Source organism: Lipotes vexillifer, unplaced genomic scaffold, assembly GCF_000442215.2.
Source record: "Lipotes vexillifer unplaced genomic scaffold, Lipotes_vexillifer_v1.1 scaffold690, whole genome shotgun sequence".
Lineage (NCBI taxonomy): Eukaryota > Metazoa > Chordata > Mammalia > Artiodactyla > Lipotidae > Lipotes > Lipotes vexillifer.
Window position 1 is genome coordinate 1,534,625 of NW_006798376.1, and position 11,254 is coordinate 1,545,878.

Here is an 11,254-nt window from a genome sequence, read left to right on the forward strand (position 1 = left end):
ACAATGCATGACGAAGGCTTTTATTATTCTTTGTACATAAAACAGAATAATTCTACTGTTTTTGCATCAAGCATATTTTTGTGAGGTATGTTTTTTACTTAAAAAGTATTTTCCATAGATTTATAACATCTTCCAATTCATTTCTTTTGAAGCTTAATTTTTAAATAATTTGGGAGTGTTATAGGCAATGTTTAGTTGGTACCTGTGCAAAGAGAAACACAGAATTAAATATTTAGCACTTTCTCTCATCAGAGGGTGAAAGGAAATCCCTAATTTAATGTACTTCTGAATGATCTATGACTAGCATTCTATAAATTCTACATAAAGTTTCCCAGGTGAAGTGTGCTACACTGAGTATGGAAAACAAGTTTCTATAAACAGGATCTCTCTTTTCCTTCTATGTGGTTAAGTTTTAGACTCCAAAGGTAATATTTTTGAAATAGGACAAAAGTCAACTACTCATCAGAGAAAGACTTTAAAACTGCAGAGAAGACAAGCTATCATTTCTGCTTTTCATTTTTGTTACATACGGCAATTCAGAGAGAAGCATTTATCTCTGAGGGCACATGGGCTTCGTCTGAAGTGAGTTTCAAATTGGGCCATGATATCAAGGCGTACATATTAATGAATACTCTTTTAGGCCTCAATATATTAAAACATAACAACGTCCTTGAAACTCTTAATTTCAAAAGGCAACCATATAGGTTGAAATAGTCATTTACCCTTAGTACAATTACTACTCTACTAGGCGACATAGATCTTACAGCCAGCTAACAACCCACCGAACTGCTGTTCTAAGCTGAGAGTTAGGACGTAAGGTATAGATTCGAGGTACTGCCTCTACCTTCATCTATTAGAGAGGTCTTGGCTTCATTCAAGTAACAGAAGTTCCTAAAACTAGTGAGTATAGTCTGCCCAAGAAAACACTAATGTCAACAGAATCCTGGTTCAACTCATTAGAGCCTATTAGACTGACATACACTTGATCCTGCCTAGAGTTAACTGCCAACTCAATTCATCAGGTTTATTACAACACCTCAAAATATTTACCTTATATAGACAGAGGCTCAAAACAGCATGTTCAGGTATGGTGACCACATATTCATAAACATCAACTTAAACAAGTTAACACTTACATTTTTCTCAACACCAAAAGAAGATAAGAGTCAGAACCTAAAGCTAACATATTTTCATGAAAGAAGCAACTTCTGAACCAAGGGCTGGTGGAACCATAGGATATGGTTGGAGAGATACGGAACAGGCAGAAGGAATTCTACTTGTTTACTTACCAGAAACTCTCACTTTGTATGAGATGAAGATTTAACATTAAAGCAATCTTAGACAAAGAAATAAGTGAGATATAACTCTATTATGTCTATGAATGTTTTACAACCCCAGACTATCAACACTGAGAAAGTGTAGATAGAACTCTAGAGATGACTCTACGCATATATATTTTTTCTATTGCTCTGCTTGCTCCATGGAAACAAACTATAATTTTCCATACAGAATATTTGCCCTGGAACCAAAAGGTAGCCTGGATTTAAAAGCTTTCTTTGCCATAGGGGTACAGCATTTTGCCTCTCAGATGGTTGGTGTAATAATATGCAAAATAGATATAACCTCATCTAGATAATGAGTTTGTTACAAACTATAAAGAAATTATTCCATGTAAAAACACTATTAGGGCTTCCCTGGTGGCGCATTGGTTGAGAGTCCGCCTGCCGATGCAGGGGACACGGGTTCGTGCACCGGTCGGGGAAGATCCCACATGCCGCGGAGCGGCTGGGCCCGTGAGCCATGCCCGCTGAGCCTGCGCGTCCAGAGCCTGTGCTCCGCAACGGGAGAGGCCACAGCAGTGAGACGGCCGCGTACCGCAAAAAAAAAAAACCCAAAACCAAAAAAACCCACTATTAAACAGTAGATATTTAATAAGTTTTAACAAAATATAAAAGTAAATATAATTACACAGTAAGTTCCTTGAGGGCAGGGATCATGTTTTATATTCTCCATATTAACTAAAGCACCAGGTACGTTATCTTGCAAATAGAAGGTGAGTATTGCACAGTTTGGATTCGAATAATAAAAATAGCATGAAAGATTTTTGGAAGGGAATTTTGATGGCAAACATCCATAACTGAAAACTATTTCATGAATAATTTAATGTTATTAACTTGCATTGACATGAAAACTCTAAAGTATAATCCTACCCTGAAGAAGGCAAGGCAAAACATACATGCTTACAGCTAAACTACTTTATTGAAAATGGCAAAGGTGGCCCCTGGAGAAAATGCATCAGGTCAGATTATACGGTTACAGAGTGAAGATTCAGTAAAGCATTTATGGTTAATATTTAGAGTTGGGACTTCACACATGGACAACCTGATAACATAAGAAAACACCACTGGTAATATTAACAACAGCCTCTACTCTGTCTAGGCTACTGAGTCGGTTAAAATATTTAGGGGAAAAAGAAGATGCATTATTAATTCAGTTAGCAGCAAATTGTAACGGGGGGGTAAGACTCGTGTACGCATGCACTGAAGTGAGCCCCCTGATACCCTGTCCTGCACTTGAAGTAATGAATCCAAAGTTAGCTGCTCACAGGGAGATCAGCTGGGTGCTTTGTGACTGCCTGGAGGGGTGGGATAGGGAGGTGGGAGGGAGGGAGACGCAAGAGGGAAGAGATATGGGAACATATGTATATGTATAACTGATTCACTTTGTTATAAAGCAGAAACTAACACACCATTGTAAAGCAATTATACCCCAATAAAGATGTTAAAAAAAAAAAAAGTTAGCTGCTCAGTTTATTGTGGCAAATAATATGGAATTTCCACAGCACTTCCCTACCAAATATTTTTCTTGTTTTGGCTCTGGCGCTGAAGCAACTGTGATGGGGGAGGGGGAGTCTCTGTTATTGGGGAACATTCCCCAAAATCCACTTGGATTCAGTGTAGTTCCTGATCACTCCTTTGGCCCATGAACCTAATTCTTGATATTTAAGTCCTAGAGTACATTTAAGTAGTATTTATTTTAAAGCTAGCACCACCTACCAGCAAAATATTGTGCTAAATACTATTTAGGGCCAAAGAAGATGGTTAGGGTTAAGCCACAAACCCCACTACCCTCGTTTATTGAGTTTTCACCCTTGGTAGGTGCTTTAGTAACCATCTCATAGAACTTTCACCAAGTCCCAGCAACACCATTTTTACTGATGACAAATGCACGGCTCAGAGACATCAGGTCACTTACCCAAATCCATAATCTAGCACCAAGAGAGTACTGATATAACTATTAATAACAGTGATTTTGGAATAAGAATATTAATAGTTTAAAAGCTCTGCTGTGTCACTTGCTAACCACGTGACCTTTAGCAAATTGATCTTCACACCAATTTGTGGGGTCATGTGTCTTGGTTTCCCCTGAACAGCCTTGGTTTATACCTGTTGTCCCAGAGTAAGTGCCAATAGTGCTCCCTTTTTAGTTTGGACAGTAAATTATATAGATGTCCCACCGCTAAGGATCAGCTCTTCCAAGTATAGACCAAGGAAAGAAAAGCACTCTCCTCATAAGACTTGTTGAGAGCCAATGTCATGATAGAGGTAAAGTTCTTAGCACAGGACATGGCACACTATTAAAAAAAAAAAGTTTTGTTATTATTACTCTCATCATTATTATCACCTCATAATACAACATGAGCATGTTCTGCTGTTTAAATAGAGGTAGAAAATTAATTCCAGCTGAGTCTGAGAAGACTCATAACTGGTACACTAAGTGTACCGTGTCTGTGTGTAGGAGATGCAGTGTGTGTGACATAAAAACTATAAGTAGGGACTGAATTATGGAGGGTCTGGTCGGTCAGGATGAAGAGTTTGGTTTCATATTTTCAGGGGAAACTAATGAAGATTTCTAAAATGAAAATCGGTATCATTATATCTCTCTTTCAGGGTAATAACTCCTACCACAGTATCTTTTTTTCCCTCCCCCTCCCCATTCTCCCTATGCCATCACTCCCATCTAGTCCATCACCAAGTCCTCTCTTGGCCACTTCCAAAACAATACCAAGTATATGTCCTTCCCTCCATCTCCACCACTAGCCTCCTTGGCCTGATCGCCACCGTCTCTCACCTAGAACATCCAGTAGCCCTGGTCCTCACTGTGCTCCCTGCTTCCACTCTTGTATGCCAGCCTCAGGCTATTCATCACAGAGAAGCTAGAATCCTTTGTTTATTTCCTCTTTTTCAACTTTTTTGGGGACAATTTTAGATTTACAGAAAAGTTATAAATATGGTACAGAGAGTTCCGGTATAACCTTCATCCACTTTTCCAATGTTAACATTTTACATCATCATGGTATGTTTATCAAAACTGAGAAACTGGTGCATTCCTATTAACTAAACAGCAAACTTTATTCAGATTTCACCAGTTTTTCCAATAATACCCTTTTTCTGTCTCAAGATTCAATCTAGGATATAATGTTGCGTTTAGCTGCTGTATTTCCATAGTCTTGTTCAATCCGTGACAGCTTCTCAGTCCTTCCTTGATCTTTCGTGGCCTTGAAAGTTTTGAGGAGCACTGCTCAGGTACTTTATATAATGTACCTCAGTTTGGGTTTGTCTGATGTTTTCTCACGATTAGAGATTTGAGGGATGATTACCAGAAGTGAAATGTCCGTCTCATCATATCATGTCAGGGGTAATGTCTTAGTGCAGGCTGCTATAACAGAATACCACAGGTAGCTTATAAACAACAGAACTTTGTTTCTCATAGTTCTGGAGGCTGCAAGTCTGAGATCAGGGTGGCAGCATGACTGGGTGAGGGACCTATTCTGAGCTTCAGACTTCTCATCTCTTCACGCAGCAGAAGAGACCAGAGATCTCAGGACCTCTTTGATAAAAGCACTAATCCCATTCATGAGGGCTTTTCTCTGATTTCCTGATCACCTCCCAAAGATCTCACCTCCTAGTACTGTTAGGTTTTCAACTGATAAATCTTGGTGGGACACAGATTCAATCTATAACAGTACATGACATTCATTTATATGAATGTCTAATACGACCAGACTCGTATCTGGTCATGTTAACCTCTATCACTTGGTTCTGGTGGTGTCTGCTGAGTTTCTTCACTCCAAAGTTACTATTTTTCCCTTTTCATACTTTGTTCATTAGAAGCAAATCAGTAAATCTAGCCCACGCTCAAGAGGAGAGGAATTAAGCTCTAATTCCTGGAGGAGGACAGATCTACATTTATTATTTTGAATTTGTCTGCAAGAAATATTTGCCCCTTCTCCCATATTTATTTATTTATTCAATCATTTATTTAATTATGGATTCATAGATGTCTATTATACAACATGATTTCAAAAATGTAGATAGTACAGTATGTTATTACTTGTCTGCTTAAAATGCCCCCGTGGGTTCCCCTTACCCTAAAAACAAAATCCAAACTCCTTATCCCTCTGACAAAACCTACAAACTATACTTAGTTTCTGACCTTGTCTCAGACCACTCCCTACCCGGCCCTTCCAGCCCACAGAGCACAGCTACATTGGCCTTTGCTTGAACTCTCCATATTGTTCCCTTTCCTACCTTGCGACTTTAAACTAATTGGTCTCTGCCAGGAATACTGTTATCTCTGATCTTTGCATTCAGGTCTCAGCTTAAAACCCACCTTTGCAGAGCAGCCTCTCCTAATTACCTGCTCCAAAATAACGAATCAGTTACACTCACTCATACTCTTTTGATAGCATTCATTATAATTGGAAATTATTATCATCACTCTAAGGTATCAGTTTGCTGTTTGTTCCCTCCTATCCCTCCCACCAGAACGTAAACTGGGTGAGAAAAGGAACTTCATTTCAGCACTCAGAATATCTAGGGCATAAGAGATGATAAACGCTTGATGAAAATATACATAAACAAATGAATGAAGGGGAGGACTAAGAGATCTGACACAGGAAGAGGGATTAGAAAAACACTATAATAATCAAGGCAGGGCTTTCCTGGTGGCACAGTGGTTGAGAGTCCGCCTGCCGATGCAGGGGACAGGGGTTCGAGCCCCGGTCCGGGAAGATCCCACATGCCGCGGAGCGGCTGGGCCCGTGAGCCATGGCCGCTGAGCCTGTGCGTCCGGAGCCCGTGCTCCGCAACGGGAGAGGCCACAACAGTGCGAGGCCCGCGTATCGCAAAAAAATAAAAAATAAATAAAATAAAATAAACAAGGCAGAAGGCGAGGAAGACTTACATGTCTAAGGCTTATAATTTGCTGTCCATGCTGTTGATCATAGGCTCATTATTCTTTCATTTCTAAAGATGCTTCCCTTCTTCCTTGCCGATCATAAATCTCATACTCTGATTTAGGGAATTGCCAACAAATCTACATTTATATTATATCAGCACAGTGACTAGTTTTCAAAGATGATTAGCTGTCCCCTAGGCTCTGTATCCCCTCCCTAGTTTGACAATTCCTTCCCTTGGCCTCCCCAAACTTCTGCCACTGCTGACAAACTACTGCCTAAGCTTATTCAGAGTTCATCTATTCACAGGAACAGAAGCAGACACAAAGAGCTGGGGGAGGGAGGCAGAAACGTGAGGGAATGCCTGTTTTTTGCCTTCCATCTGCTTTCCTGGTCATTTTAGGCCTGAATCGGCTCTATTTTCAGACCAAGGCACATTGCCCTAAGGGTGCTTTCATGGGAAGAACCAGTTGGAACCCTACTGCCCATCAACCTGTTCACATTGCCTGCCAAGCCCTCCTCTCTGCATACTTTAGAGAAAGCAATGTTATTAACGAAACCTGTCTTACATTTACTTCAGGGGAAGTCAACAGAGAAAGGAAACGAAAAATTAGGTAATAAACCACTACTTTTTTTTTTTTTTTTTTTTGCGGTACGCGGACCTCTCACTGTTGTGGCCTCTTTCGTTGTGGAGCACAGGCTCCGGACGCACAGGCTCAGTGGCCATGGGTCACGTGCCCAGCCACGCCGCGGCACATGGGATCCTTCTGGACTGGGGTACGAACCCGTGTCCTCTGCATTGGTAAGCGGACTCTCAACCACTGTGCCACCAGGGAAGCCCTAAAGCACTACTTTTAATTCCATCTTAAACCCATGTGATTTGTGAGCACAAATTTAATACTGATTTTCCTAAGGGATATAATAGCAGTAGAAAGATGCTTAACAATAGCGCTGGATGAAGACCTGGCATTTCCCAGCTGTTAACACAGTAGTGCAGTGGGTTATTAACAGACTCACCCATCACTGTCAGAATATTATCTGGGAGGTGCCCTTGACTGCTTGCAATGCCCTGTTTGTATCTTGACTCTGGGCTCTGTACCGTTCTTTTCCTCTGCCTGTAATACTCTTGACCTCATCTTTAACTAGTTAGCTCCTATCCATACTTTGGGTCTCAGCATCGTGTTGTGTGGAAAGTTGCTTTTTATTTTTATTTTTATTTTTTTTTGTGACACTCTTCAGAACTAATAACAATAGCACCCTGAGCTTCTCATGTTCTGGCAGTCATCACACTTTGTGAATAGTGCTTGTTTATTTTCTAGCTTTCCTGCTAGACTCATAGTTCCTTGAAGGTGGAGAATGGGTTGATCTATTTATCCCCAGCTCTAGGATGCAAGTATCAACTCAGAATAGGGTATGAGTCAGGACTCATTAAATCCTGGACTATTTAATCAAAAGATAATTAGAAAATATTCTTACATTTTTACTTCCAAAAAGCAAGCTCCTCAAAGGAAGGCACTCAATCACAGGACGAATGTTTCAATGTGCTGTTCACGGTTAATATCCAAGTATTTGCTGTTATTATGTCCCAAGTACAAAAACTTAAAATTCACAGGATGCTTTCAGTCTGCATTGTGTCAAGGTTTCCAAATGAATAATTGCTATAAACTGAATGGCTGTTATTGATTTGTTTGGTTTTTGAAAATAATGTTATTTTTAATTCTTTCCCAGTTTTATTAAGATGTAGTTGGCATATAACATTGTATTAGGTTAAGGTGTACAACATAATGATTTGATATATGTATAAATATTGCAAAATGACTGCCACAATAGGCTATTGTTTGTTTGGTATTTGATCATGTCCTCTCCTTTTAACTTACTTTCAGCCTATCCATTCCTGATGAAACATGTGTAGAAACAGGATCTGAGCAAACAGACAGAACTCTGAACTTTTCTACTTTAGAATATTTAAAAGAAAAAAAAATGCATAAATAGAAACTTGATCAATCGGCATTCTTTGCAAGGGCTGCTTTTTCCTTCTTTGAACCCTTAACCTACTGGAGCAAATAAGGAAAACAACCTGAGAAATCCTGCATTTCCATGTTGCTATTTACCTAATATTAATACTCCTATAAAAATATAAATTTACCTTTTCCACAGGTTATTTTTAAGCTTGCTGCATTATTACCTGTAAATGATATTTTATGAGAAACAAAAATCGCAAAATAATAATTCCATTTTTATAATGGATGTCAATAGGAAAACAGAATTCAGTATATAGGCAGCTTTTCTGGAGCAAATCCATTCTGTTTACTGGGGACTATCTTATTAAATATGCTTCCCATGAAACTGGAAGAGCATCACTTGTCCTTTTAAAGAAGAAAAGTTACATAACTAGGTAAGCAAAGAAAACAGCTTGCTGAATAATGCATAGTTCTTAGTATTAACAACTCAACAGCTATATGCATCCTGATTCTAACAGTTCACATAGTGCTTGTTACCTAGGCAACCCAGTGAATGATAGCAATTACATGGAAACACATGTTGTACTTGTTACAATACATCCTATTATAGTAAGGTCCGGGAAACCCGGGAGCCTCATCAATAGGCTCAGTCTGGGGATGCTGGCTTATCACAGTAAATGACCTGGAAACCTGTTTCCGAGAGACATCCTGGGCAAAATGTTTAAAAATATTTGGGGCAGATGGTTAGGTCCTAGAATACCAAAGACCTCACAGAAGTCTTGGGGTACATGAATGTCCAAATACCCAGTCTTAGTTTTGAAAAATGTGTTTGAGAATGGTAGGGAACCTATGTTTGATTAGAAGATGGGTCCTCTCAAATATCCTCCAGGACAATTACCAGAAACCAAGGATAAAGGTCTGTAAACTAGAAGAGCTAGGTTTCTGACTGATAATGTAACAAAATGTTTAATTACTTGTGGGAGGCAAATCCTCTCCTGCTCTCTGGCAGTGGGAGATAGAAACTGACAAGAAGCAAGCAGTGGTAGCAGCAGGCGGTAGAAGAAAAGAAAACAGTGAAGTGTCTCATTTCACCAAGAGAAATAGTGATCAGGGCTCATCAGGCTGCAAACCAAAGAATATAGGACAGTCACCTTGAGACATGCTTGACATTCACAAGGCAAAGCCTCAGCCTTCATGAAAAGTGAGGTTTGGGAAGAGGAGATGGAATGGTTTGGCATCCTAATAATTCCAGTAGCTGTGAGCTTCCAAGACTCAAATTGTCTAATGACAAGTTTGCAAAAGGCCTGGGAAAGGAAAGTTCACACGAGCATATATAAGAACATCTATATTTTCAGTGATTATCATTAAAGGTAATATGCATATTAGCAGGTTTTCTAAGAAAAGTTTCAAACATCTTCTCATTCTGATTGTCCATATCAGGGCTCTTTACATCATTCCCTCAGAGACAAAGCAAGGTGTATCCAGGTGAGATGAAAAACACAAGGGCGATATCTCCCCTCCCTTTAGATGAAAGGAAATCAATAGGATAGAAGATCTAAAAATAGTAACAATAATGATAATAATTACTATTTTTAACATGCTTTTTCTAATGTAGTCATTGTAAATTTACATCTCTCTAGGCTATTGAAACCCTCATTCTGTGGAGCAATTACATTTTAGTACGCGTAAGTGTCCTCCACATGAGTACGTGCCTTCCACGAACGGAGTGTGTCTCAAAGTGAAGTCTATCACAGACACAGAAAACAAACTTATGGTTACCAAAGGAGAAAGGTGTGGGGAGGGATAAATTAGGAATTTGGGAATAAAAGATACATATTACTACATATAAAATAGATAACCAACAAGGACCTACTATATAATCAATATTTTGTAATAACCTATATGTGAAAAGAAACTAAAAAAGAATTTATATATGTATAACTGAATCACTTTGCTGTACACCTGAAACTAACACAACATTGTAAATCAACTATACTTCAATAAAAATAATATATATATTTTTTACAGGTGAAGTCTATAGACCCCCACCACCACCACCAAGGACTTGATTCCAGATGTTCACTCCAAATGCAGATTCCAGAGCTCTGTGTCCAGAGTTTTTGATTTAACCCTCCTGGAGGGGACCCAGGTAATCTATACTGTAGCGAGTTCCTACAGGATTGCTGATGCATGCTAATTTGATTGAGGATCTTTTTAAGTTTGTCAATTTATCTATGAAGCTTGACAAACAGTAGAAAACTGGACACTACCTAATGGAGTGCTTTTGTCAGGGGAGAGGATGAAGAGGACAGGGTACATGAAGTCCAACAGTAAAAAAAAAAAAAAAAAAAAAAAAAAACTTGATAAAAGAAACCTCTGTATTATCCTATTCTCTAGGCTTCTTACTCATAGAAGACTGCAATTATTTGTTAGATATCCTTTGAGAAATGCCTTATAATCATACCAGTATAACATCTCATATGTGTATACATAGCCCACTGCAGGGGGAGAGGGGTAAAAAAGAATGGGGACATACAATAGCATTGGCCTGTCACTTGCTCTTTTTCACTAAAACATATCTATAGTTGATTATTTCATAAGTACACATATAGATGTCCCTCATTTTTAAAACAGTTGCATGTAGTTCCATAAAAGACCTTATACTTTTATATGATATATAGCTATAATAAATGTAATTCATCTAATTCATTGCTGAAATATATGTTGTTTCTAGCATTTGTGATTACAATGAACGATGCCTCCCAACATTTCAGAACTACTGCTCCAAGTAATAAGGGTAAGGATGGTTCAGTCTTTCTCTGACTACAGGAAGGTGTCATGATCACTATCAGTGTTATCTGCCATTCTCTGAAATGGGCGGTACATACTGCAGCACACAAAAATTTTGCTCTTAGCACCTAGCACATCCTTCGGTCTACCTTTCTATGTGATTTCTTTGCCTTCTAAGAAATTTTTTTTCTTTCAAGAGATAAGAGAGAGACCCTTTTCTCTTCGAAAACACTACTCCTTTTTTTTTTTTTTTTTTTTTTTTTGG

The 11,254-nt window shown here is 38.8% G+C and overlaps 1 protein-coding gene across 2 annotated transcripts in view; it reads right to left on the reverse strand.

Moving 5' to 3' along the window:
- The window catches only part of PRKG1 (protein kinase cGMP-dependent 1), a 1,229,308-nt gene that overhangs the window by 506,180 nt on the left and 711,874 nt on the right, over positions 1-11,254 (reverse strand). The gene's annotated exons all lie outside the window — the stretch shown is intronic.